This window comes from Mauremys reevesii, linkage group 6 (assembly GCF_016161935.1).
Source record: "Mauremys reevesii isolate NIE-2019 linkage group 6, ASM1616193v1, whole genome shotgun sequence".
Taxonomy (NCBI): Eukaryota; Metazoa; Chordata; order Testudines; family Geoemydidae; genus Mauremys; species Mauremys reevesii.
The window spans coordinates 77,656,876-77,669,322 of record NC_052628.1 but is presented as its reverse complement, the minus strand read 5'-3'; the positions used below and the strand labels follow the sequence as shown (position 1 = coordinate 77,669,322).

Below are 12,447 nucleotides of genomic sequence, written 5' to 3'. Positions count from 1 at the left end.
TGGAAAAGAACACACTGAAATAAAATGATATTTGTTAAATAGTAATAATATTATAAACTGACTTTGCTAAGCACTTGGGATGGGATCAATGAATTCCACCAAGTGAAATTCACAACCCCGAATTAGGTGCCCAGGCTTCCTATAGAATGTGTGGGGAGAGTTAGGCAGCTAAAAATGAAATTCACAGAAGCCAGGACACTGAGGGGAGAGCCACATAACCTAGTCAGTAGGAAAGGCTGAGCAGAGGTGTGTGGCCTATATCCTGCTCTTCTAAGAAACATAGCTGCCTATGTCTTGGCTGTGAACCCTCTCCTGGTGTTAGGCATTTAAACCAGGTCAACCCTTTTATAAGAAAAATGGAAGAGGTGAAGGTGGTTGTTCCACTTTGTATATAATACTTAAATAATCATTGGAGCAGGGACTTGAACTCGGGTCTCTGATGTTCCTGCTCTAACCACTGAGATGTAAAATCAATCACTTGTTTGTTCCTTCTCTCTGGCCCAATGAATATTTGATTATGTTATATGCTATGGAAAAGATCCATCTGGATAAAACTGAGTGTGTGAGCAGCTCCAGAATACCCTAGAGGTTAAGGCAATCACCTGGGAAGTGGAACACCTGGGTTCACATTTCTGCTCCACATTAATCAGAGTAAAGATTGGAATCCAGGTCTCCCACATTGTGGATAAGTGCTCTGGGCTGTGGATAGGGTCTGTGAGGGACTGAATCTGTAGATGTGTGCTAAGGTGGCCTCTGAGCAGGTCTAGGTGATCATCCACCCACATAAGATATTGGCTAAGCTGTACCTTATGTGTATCGTTAAGTGCTCATGTGGTAAGGTCTGAGGTGGCTGTGTGCATATCTAGCAGCAAAAATTTAAAGAATAGGTGAAGTGGGCTGTAGCCCACGAAAGCTTATGCTCAAATAAATTTGTTAGTCTCTAAGATGCCACAAGTACTCCTGTTTTGTGCCTACAAGGTTAGACAGCAGCAGAGAGGGGTTTATGAGAATCTAACATTAGGAATTATACTAACAGTAATTTTAGTTCTGATAACTAATATTTGCTGAGTTGAATCTTTTATTTGTTCTGATATTACTATGGAAGCAACTTGTTCTCTCCCTCTGTCTCTGACATACATATAGACAGACAAGCCTGTATGTCTATCACGTTCTTTGTGAGATGTGTCTGCTTACAGGGGCACAATTAAAGCCATTTTTCCTTTGAAGATGTGTAAACACAAAAATATTTAACTACTCTTTTGATAAAATATTCTTAATGATATTTTATTAAACAGTTATTTTAATTTTCATTAAAATAAGTTTGCAAATGTATTTCCTCCTGATTCCAGATATCCTCTACATTTATAATCCCTTCTCTTCTTATGCACTGGAAATCAGCTCAATAATAGGAACAATTCAATAGAAACCATCATCTGCTAGGCTAGTTCCCACCTGCCTTGGGACCCCAGATCCAGTGCTGATCCCCCAAGATACCACAGTAGCTTAGACACAATCTCTCACAGAACTGCACCCAAAAGGCATGAGCCTTCTGGTTTACTATTTAGCTCTCTCAGAAGGCAAATCTTAAGTGTGGCATATAACATTCACAGAGAGACTTAGCACAGGATTCTAACACCATTGCTCTTTTATTTAACAGATAAAGCATAGAGTACACATCATTTAGAAAACAACAAACATCTTAAATAGAATCTCTTTGTTGTCTCACCTTGGGAATCCAACTGTGTTTAGGAAAGCAGAGTTTCTCTTGCCTCTTCATGATCCTACTTGCATCTCCTCTCAGCTTGAGCTGGTGAGATACATCAGAAACAGAGGGCAAACAAGAGCAGTTTCTACCCTTCCATCCCTCTGTCTGGTAACTTCCTGATCAGCCTCCTCAGATGACCAGACACACCTACTAGGTGACTTCCTTTCCAAGCAACCTCTGCCCTGTTGAATCAGTTCTCCTGGTTGGGGGTCAGTCTATTGTTTACAGCTATTCCATTTTGATGGGAGAGAGTTTTAATCAACAATCCTCTTTACATAACCTTTCCCCACCAGCTTCTGGAATTTCAACCCAGCCTGGAGGAAAACAGACAACAGAGAAGGCAAAAGGGAAGCATATTCAAAATGGAATTTCCAGGATAGTAAAGATATAGTCACAGATTTCATAATCTCACACAGAATTCATAAATTTTACAGATTCCCCCAAATTGTCTCTCACACTGTCCATAGACCAAATTCAGCTCGGAATTATAAGGGGTGCACATCCTTTTGTTGATTGGCCTTGTATATTGAAGCCTTAACACTTAGAAACTCATGTCAAGTCTACACTACAAAATTAAGTTCACCTAAATTACATTGACGTACAGCCACCGCAGTAATTAAAATCCCTTTTGCATGTCCCCGCTATGCTTTTTGTGTTGGCAGTGTGCATCCTCACCAGAAGCACTTGCACTGATTTAACTGTCAGAGTGGGGCATTGTGGGATGGCTTCTGAAAGGCAGCAATAGTCGATGTAAGCCATGCAGAGTCTACACTGATATTGCATCAACCTAACTACGTCGACCTAAGTGCTACGCCTCTTGCGGAGGTGGAGTTATTAAGTCTGTGTAGTGGGCGAGCTATATCTACATTTTACTGTAGACACTGACAGAGTTAGGTCGACATAAGCTGCCTTATGTCAACCTAACTCTGTAGTATAGACCAGGCCTCAGATGAGGAAATAAGGGTCCAATCCTTCAGGATTCCGAGTGCCTCTTGCAAAGTGCTCACTTCAATGAGCAATGAAGACCGATTTTCCTGGAGCCACTTGGCAATAACCCATAATTGCATTAGCTCAGATACCATGTATCATAGCTAGTAAATTCTGATTTATTAATGAAAGCCATTGTATATTTAAAATATTTCTCAATAAAGGAATGTTCTCCATGAATAAAAATGTCTTAACTACCCTATCAGGTTTCCACTCCCCAGTTTTTGTGAACACCATAACAGATTAAACATAGCAAAATAATGACAATCTGTGTCGTTGCTTTGATCACAAGAATAGTTCCCAATGAAGTCGATTAGAGTCTTTTCATGAGAGGATTTGGTTCTAAAAATTATTCAGAACTTTGTAGAATCCTGATTTCCAATTACACAATGTGTCTGATGATGATTTAGGATATTATTTCTCCTTAAATAAAGGTGTGCTGGAGGAAATAAATGGAGTGGAAAAAGAGTGCAAAATTCTGGGGCCTGATCCTACAGTCATTGGACTCAATGGGAATTTTGCTTTCAATGAGAGCAGGATCAGGCCCTTGAGCTGTATGGATATCATTTTAACTCATGTTAAGAAAACATTTTTTTTTAATATTTGGATAACTGGTCCAAATCTGAGTCTGCTCTTCTCTCCAAGGTTTACTTTCCATCAGCTTATCTGCATTTTCCATGTAAATGGCCAAAGGAAAGTTTTAAATATATTGTCTGGGGACCCACAAAAAACAGCAAGTGGTAAAAATTTAATGCTCTGCCTCTAATTACCCATTTTAAAATGAAAACCAAACCTTGGTCTAAATTACTTCTCTCATTGTGGGGTAGATCAAGGACACCATAAAATGTCTTTCATGCCTGTGGTAGCCAATAAATTATCTGCACTCTCATTTTGCATTTCTAATATATATATATAATAAGTAAAGAGATTAAACAAATCTTTGCTGAGTTGATATGGAGTGGTAAGCAAGCTAGAATCTAAATGCATTCTCTTTTTGTCTCTTCTCAAAACCTGGTTTGCGGGGTGGGGAATTTGATATTCTTTATGCCCATTAGTACCATCTGGCAGAACAATAGAGATCTCTTAATTTCAGGCCTCCTTGTTTTAAATGTAATTGTTGTTGAGATGTCAGCACAGGTTTCACAAGGGAATGAACAAAATGACAAAAAATAACAACAGATACCAAATTAAAATTCATGAAAAATATGTCAATCATCCCCACCAATTAAACAGTATCATGTGGTGTTATTTTGCCTTACTGTGCATGCGTGTCCCATTCAAGCCCCCTTTAATAGCTTAGCTTAGTTTCCATCTGGATAATACAGTCTCCTATTTGGAAATGGAGAGCACTCAACCTGAACTCCCCTCCCACTTAAAGCATAAAGTTCATCTGAAGTTTTTAAGCCTACTACTTTCCCCAGGTCCTCTCATATGTAAACATATGGCCTTGATTTGGAAACAGTTGGAAAGATATTTGTTTAAATGCTGGGATTTGGAACAATCCTACAGTTACATGGTACACAAACTGGCAGTATCTTTGAAATGAATCTTGGTAGGATGAAGACATATTATTAGACAAGTTAAGAGACAGAGGAGGGAATTGTGGCTCTATTGAAGTCTGTGGGAGTTTGCCACTGACTTCAGTGGAGCCAGGATTCCCCCAGAATATCACCAATGGAATATTCTCTCACTCAGAAAACAAAAACCTAACATACTCTTTCATCTACTGATTTATACTTTTAAAGAGATCAACACTCCATTACATTTATTGTACAGTGTCCTTAGTTGAGAGATACTGTGTTCCCAGTTTAGACAATATCCAGTATAATGAGTCTGCAGCAATATATAGAAAAAGTAGTGATTACTTGAATTAATTTAACTCAGTAACAGCCAAATTCTGCCTCTCTTACGCATGGTGAGTAGTCCCTTACTCTGTGATAACCACATTTGCTTCAGTGGGTCTTCACAAAGAGTAAGGGACTGCATAACATGAGGAAGAGTGGCAGAATTTGACCAATGTCCTATGAACATTATAATGTATGTATTTCACTTTTATATATATAAAGGTTATGTACTATAATCTTTAAATTTGTTTTTCTTGTAAGTTTGATTCCTTTCTCTCTCTTTTTTTTTGTTGGTAATATCACTGTAATTTAATATTGTCACTCTGTATTGTTTACAGAAAGTTTCTGCCTCAGAATAATTAAATCATTTTTCTAAAGCACTACTGTTTGACTCTCACAAATGCTAGACTGTAGCATTCTGTATTCCCAGGCAGTCACGGAGGCCAACTTCATCTTCAAATAACTACTTAGACACGTGTTTATGGAGCAGTATTTTTAAAGTTTAAATACCTTGTTTGAAGTTGAATTCTAACATAGTGGCTGCCTGGGAGTTAGAGAGTTCCAGTTTTATAAAAAAGATAACAAGTAAACAAGATTCCGCCCCCCCTTTCTCTTATTATAACCAAGAAAAATGATATTGCTAATAATGTTTCAGCCATTTCAAATTTTAGTACATTATTTTTATAACTAACTCTACCAATGACTGCTGATTTCTTGCATGTATGTTAAAAATTGTACATATAGCCTTAATATACCAAATGTGGCATTTGTGTCAGCAAGCAGAACAGTAGTGGCCTAGCAGAGGGCCCAGAAACCATGTTGGGGCAGTTGCTGTACTGCTCAAGAGAGCTTGGGACAATGCAGTTGGTAGCATTCCTTAGTGCTGCTCCAAAAAGGAGCAGTATGCACCCTCCTCTTTGTTCCCCATTTGCCATGGACCCAGGGGGTGGTAGAAAATGTGAATGGCTACACTCTCTTGAAGACATAGGAGCCCACAAATCTTCTGTTCAGATTGCTATACTAGCACTGGGGAGGAGGAGAGAGAGTGGAATAGATTGTTGCTGTTTGTGCATATAGCTGGAGGGGGTGGAGGAAGGGAGGAGACAAACCACCCCTGTGCTCTCTTCCCCAGCATGCTGCACCTATGCAACACAAGGTAGGATTTTGCCCATATTGTGCAAGAAATGGCACAATTCATTAATTTACTAAGTGCTAAATTTCCATAAATGCAGCAATTAAGTGCTGCACTCCTTCCCAATGTAGCCAGATGAAGAGACTGCAGCAGTCTTGGGCTTGGCTGTCTCTTTTTCAAACAGGCACAGTTATAGACATGTACATACCAAACTATCTGAATCATCACCACTAGTAATTCAGTTGATTTTTCCTCTTCATTGCAAACAAAAATCCCCTGATTTTGTTAGAAATAGACTCATCCCACTTTCTTCTCTGGGATGGATCAAATGCCTGAAATTAAACATCTTCCTTCAGACACTGCTATTTATGTCAGACAATCCTGCTTTTTCATTGGAAAATGATGAACTGCTCACTGTACCTCTTTTGAACGGAAAAATATGTAACATCAGGAGAAGGGTCCCTCTTCTCCTTGAAATGGTGCTATCGCCTAATGGTCAGAGTTAAAGTCAGGAGTCCAGTCATGGGTCAGAACCAATCAGAGCCAATGATCAGGAACCAGGCATCAGGGCAGGAACCAGAGAGGCACTGGAGACAGGGCACCTGATTGGCCTTGGGCATCCTGATAGGACTTCCTGTGGGACCTGACCTTCCAAGATTAGTAAAGTAGTGCTATATCTCTCTCCCTCGGTGGTGATGAGGGAGTGTCAGAGACCTAGGGCCCCCACAGCCACAGTGTCTAGACCTGCCAAAACTGAGGCTGTGCACCCGTGGGTCCTTACACAATGTACTATTCCTTCTGAGACTGTGAATCCAACTTACCTGGATTCAGATAATATAAGGCTGTCTCACAGCAGCTCCTCTAACTGATAAGATGTAATGTGTTAACGAGAACAAGCCTGAACACTATGCTATTAGGTAGTATATGGAGCTTAGGGAAATTATTTGTAAAGGGCTTTTAAAATATATAAATCATCACCAACACATAAGTTCTTACCTTCAGTGTTAACTGTCTGGAGGTATATGAATGGGATAAGGCTCCAGCAATTACTTGCTGGACTCTGATTTATTTACACAAATAAGGGAGAAAATCAATGTAGCAGTAACCAGAAATCTATGTTTCTGTTACCTTAAAATAAACATTTCACTGGTGAAGATACCTATACTGTAATACACGGCAGTTATTGTTTTTTATCTACTACAGAAACAAACCTGCATTAAAGTTCTGTCCCTAAATAGTTAGCAGCAAATACTGCCCTAATTTGCACCTGTGCAGTTCTACTGAGCTACTACAGAATTTGTCCTTCTGTTACTAAGATACGGTAGTTATTGTTCCCAAAGCTTCACAAGATAAAAATGGGAATAAGATGTTAGGGACAAAGTGACAATGGAAATGGGTGTGGATATGCCAAAACAATGCAACTTCCAATTCATTCCTTTCTGTTATGGACTATTACTACAGCCCCTCTAAATGCCACAAACTTTAGGACACCACTTTGCCATCAGTGTAAACTGGGAGTGGAGATTTCACATCAGTAGAAGGAAATGAAATATGTGGTGAAATTCAGTTTAACTCCTACCTTGTCATTATCAGACAGTTATGCAAGCTTATTCCTGTACATCATCAATGCAAGTTTTAAAGTTCCATTAAAACCTGCTTTTCATGGATACTGTGATCCCAGTTACCTAGGAACAACAGGGCAATTGAGAATGGGGCATAATATTGGACTGCCCAAGAGCACAAAAGAAAGCCAACTTGACTTCAGTGGTAGCTATATCAGGGTCTCAGTTAGTGACTGAGCGCTGAGAGGTGTTCAGCATATCACAGGATTTGATCCTGTATTAGGAAAGCAGTATTGTCAACCAAGCATGAAAAAATCATGATTTGTGCCCTCCACATCCCTAAGATAATGAGATTGGCTTAAATGTCATTTTTTTTTAAAGTACATTTGGAGTTCATTTGATCTGAGGGCTGGAAACATACATTACCACATATTCCCAGGACTCTAAAAAATGTTTAAGTATATCAGAAGCAGGAAGCCTATCAAACAATCAATGTGGTCACTGGACGATCAAGGTGCTAATGTAGAACTCAAGGAAGACAGAGCCATTGCAGAGAAGCTAAATTAATTCTTTACATTGCAGAGGTTGTGAGGGAGATTCCCACACCTGAGCCATTCTTTGAAGGTGACAAATCTGAGGGACTGTCCCAGATTGAGGTGTTAATAGAGGAAGTTTTGGAACAAATTGATTAATTAAACAGTAATAAGCCCACAAGACCAGATGGGATTCACCTAAGAGTTCTGAAGGAACTCAGATATGAAATTGCAGAATTACTAACTGTGATATGTAACTTATCACTTAAATCAGCCTCTTTACTGGATGATTGGAGAACAGCAAATGTGACGCCAATTTTTTTTTAAAAGATTCCAGTGGCAATCCTGGCAATTACAGGCTGGTAAGCCTAACTTCAGTACCAGACAAAGTAATGAAAACTATAGTAGAGAATGAAATTATCACAATTTGTTGGGGAAGAGTCAACACGGCTTTTATAAAGGGAAATCATGTCTCACCAATTTATTAGAAGTCTGTGAGGGGTAAACAAGCATGTGGACCAGGGTGATCCAGTGAATTTAGTGTACTTGGATTTTCAGAAAACCATTTGCAAAGGCTCCTCACCAAAGGCTCTTAAGCAAAGTAATCAGTCATGGGAGAAGAGGGAAGGTCCTCCCATGGATCAGTAACTGGTTAAAAGACAGGAAATAAAGAGTAGGACTAAATGGTCAGTTTTCACAATTGAGAGAGGTAAATAGTGGTGTCCCCTGTGGATCGTTACTGGGACAGGTGCTGTTCAAAATTTTTGTAAATGATCTGGAAAAGGGAGTAAATAGCGAGGTAACAAAGTTTGCAATTGATACAAAATTACTCAAGATAGTTAAGTCCAAAGCAGACTGAGAAGAGTTACAAAACTCTCTCAAAACTGGGTGACTGGGGAACAAAATGGCAAATGAAGTTTAATGTTGATAAATGCAAAATAAGACACATTGGAAAATATACATACAAAATGATGTGATCTAAATTAGCTTTTACCATTCAAGGAAAAGATCTTGGAATCATCATGGACAGTTCTGTGAAAACATCCACTCAATGTGCAGTGGAAGTCCCAAAAGCTAACAGAATATTGGGAGACATGAGGGAGGGATAAATAATAAGACAGTAAATATCATAATGCCACTATATGAAGCCATGGTATGGTCATACCTTGAATATTGCATGCAGTTCTGGTTGCCCCATCTCGAAAAAGGAATATTAGACATTGAAAAGGTTCAGAGAAGGGCAACAAAAATGATTAAGGGTATTGAACAGCTTCCATATGGGGAGAGATTAAAAAGACTGGGATGGTTCAGCTTGGAAGAGAGACTACTAAGGGGGGATATGATAAAGGTGTATAAAATCATGAATGGTGTGGAGAAAGTGAATAAGGAAGTATGATTTACCCTTTTACATAACACACAAACCAGGGGTCACCCAATGAAATTAATAGGCAACAGGTTTAAAACAAAAAATAAAGGAAGCTTCTTCACATAATACAGTCAACCTGTGGAACACATTGCCAGTGGATGCTGTGAAGGTCAAAACTATAAATGGGTTTAAAAAGAATTAATGAGTTCATGGAGGACAGGTCCATCAATGGCTATTAGCCAGGATGGTCAGGAATGCAACCCCATGCTCCAGATCTCCTTAAGTCTCTGACTGCCAGATGCCAGCAGTGGACTACAGAGGGCGGATGACATGACGACTGCCCTGTTCTGTTCATTCCTTTGGAAGCATCTGGCATTGGCCACTGTTGGAAGATAGGATACAAGGGTAGCTGGACCATTGGTCTAACCAATATGGCCATTCTTATGTTCTTCACGAGCTGGGCATTTAAGAAAAACATTAATTACTGTGAAAGTGAAAATAAAATTGCAAGAACTGGCAATATTATGAGGATCTCAATATTTCTTTACTCATGAACAAGCAAGGACTGTCCTCATTTGTACATCATCTTCACATGGAAACTAAACCAGTGCTATAAAGTATATATATATTCTTTTATAGCCTTTATGTGAAATAATTTGGGCAATGTGCATTTTACCACATTTAAACAATTATGAAAATGCATATCACTAAACTGTATAATATTGTCTTCTAAATCAACTGTTCAGGTACATTGCATGTCTTTTTTCTCCCAGGGCTGAAGATTTTTTTATAGTAAAGATGCCATCTTTCTCACAGCAGTTTGCACTTGTTACATTTTATGTATTCACTTATAACACTATCCACATTGCTTTATGACTTCTTGAATGAATATCAGTCTCATAATTTCAGTAGCTGTGACATCAAGCAACTTCTTCAAAGACAGCCAGGTATAAACTACAGCCATGCAAAATGACCAGATTTAGTGTGTGAAACATGAGATTTTTGGCAGCATGAAATTGTGAAGTGTGTTGTGAAAGGCTGCTATTCTGGAAATGAGTGCACCCGAGAAGGCAGGTGGTGCGCTCAGCAACAAGTGCATTAGATGTGAGATTCACTCTGGGGTTGTTACAGAGAGTGTCACCAAGAATAGTCTGAGAGCCTAAATTCTCTCCGTACGTGGTTTTCTGGGCCAGTGTAATTTACTGACTCAGTGGCTGTGTTCCCAGCCTCCTAGAAGCATGTCCCCTTTCCTCCTGGACACTGTCTATGAAATATCAAGAGGCTATGGACCCATGCCACTTCTCAATAGGCACACACACACACACATCTGGAGTAGTAAGGAGTGGCAGGCTTTCATCCTATGTAAGTATGGCTTTTCTTTGCAAAAAGGGGCTTATTGTGCCCCTAGGGACAGAATTTTGCCCTCATACTCATGTACAATGCATGATTCTGAATAAAAACTGCTTGAATGTTTTTCCAGAAAAAGTACATTTTAGAGGAAGCCTAGAATGTGCAGCTTGTCTATAGCTCAGTTATTTTTGTCCTATTTGTAATGCTCTATACAAATGTCCTTTCATTTCATAAGACTGGTTCAGAGAAAACAGAGCTGAAATATCAAAACCATTGTTAACATAGCAGCCTTTTAGGAGAATAGAATTTTAAAAGGGCTGTTGAAAATAGATCATGCATATCAGGCTGCAGTCTCTTTACTTATGTAACTTCTTTTCATTAGTCTCATGCTACTGTATTGCTCAAACTTATTAAACACCCATTAATCCCTCGTTACCATTCACCCAAAGATACACTTTAAAGCAAGCACTGAAAAATCATTCTGGTTGCAAGGTCTGCTGCATTTGCAGAGCTGTTTTCCCAGCCCCTCTTTGAAGCAACCACTTAGTTCTTGTATTGTATTAAATATTCTAATCCCCACATTGAGCACACATTTCTCATGAGCAGGGCAGAAAAGTAGCTGTTTTAATTATCATTTTGAAATCTGCAGTGAAGTGGATCATGTTCTCATTTGCTGCATGTCAGTCAACCTACAGTGCATCCAACGCCAGAAGACTTTTCCTGAGCATTGCGTAGTGTGCATGGCATAATATCAGCATTAGAGGTAGCTTAATATAGAGCTTTAGCAGTAAGGATGCAGAGGATTTGTTTTAAATTTATATGACTTTCAGCATAGATAATAAAGTTATATAAAATCACAGTACATCAAAATATGCAGGTACATAGAATGGAACACCACACCAGAATAGTGCAAAATAGATAATATTCCACACACTGTACATCAAGGTAATTTCAGAAAAAATTCTGCATTTGAATGAAGGAATTTAAAAACTGACAACTTGAGAGCCATAAAGGAAATGGTACTGTTGAAATCTCATTTTTTTCCAATCACAGTTCAAAAACCTAGTAAACTGATAATATAATTTTTCTCCAAATGTATAACAGGGTTATATACTGATCATGTGTGGATTTATATTTGTTTCTTTCAATTTGCTCTTCTGTTCCTATAACTTTTTTTCCTCCTAAAGGAACATGGTGATTTCTATCCCAGACATGGTGTCAAGTATCAGAGGGGTAGCCGTGTTAGTCTGGTTCTGTAAAAGCAGCAAAGAATCCTGTGGCACCTTATAGACTAACAGACGTTTTGCAGCATGAGCTTTCGTGGGTGAATACCCACTTCTTCGGCATCCGAAGTATTCACCCACGAAAGCTCATGCTGCAAAACGTCTGTTAGTCTATAAGGTGCCACAGGATTCTTTGCTGCTATCCCAGACAGTTATTCCATGCCTTTCACAAGCATTAAATTCATATTAAGAAACACATAAGTCAGGCCCAAATGCTCTCCTCCACCTTTATGAATGAGTGGGGAAAATATATCTGCAGATCTTGCCCATGGAACAGAGAAAGGGAAAGTGCTAGGACGATTCTATGGGATGCTGCTGGCTTATCGCATCCCTGTGGAAGTCTAACCTTGGGATTCCAGCTCCACAGCTGGGAAAAGGGTAGTTCAGGAGACATTATGGATCCATCTCAGCTATTCTGCTTACAGGCTGGAGGGCTGGGTGAGTCAGGAGCTAGTGTAGAAGGCGTCTCCATATCTTAGGGTTTCTTCAGTTGAGAGCAAATCAATTCCCTACGTCAAGTGAATTGGCAAATCCAAACTTGAAGAGTTTCCAGTGTCCTACATGGATTATTTCAGTATAAAGGAGCATGAGACCCAAAAAGGTTGATCTCTGAGACCCTTGTTTC

General features: G+C 39.2%; 1 long non-coding RNA gene across 3 annotated transcripts in view; it reads right to left on the bottom strand.

Annotated features, from left to right (window-relative positions):
* Nucleotides 1-12,447, bottom strand: part of LOC120408380 — a 31,626-nt gene that overhangs the window by 10,215 nt on the left and 8,964 nt on the right. For 2 of the 3 annotated variants that reach the window (XR_005600658.1, XR_005600656.1), the window contains exon 2: nucleotides 1,727-2,079. This is a non-coding gene — a long non-coding RNA (uncharacterized LOC120408380). Of the gene's footprint in view, nucleotides 1-1,726; nucleotides 2,080-5,936; nucleotides 6,064-12,447 lie in introns of those variants that run through there. The other variant, XR_005600657.1, reaches the window with a different exon arrangement.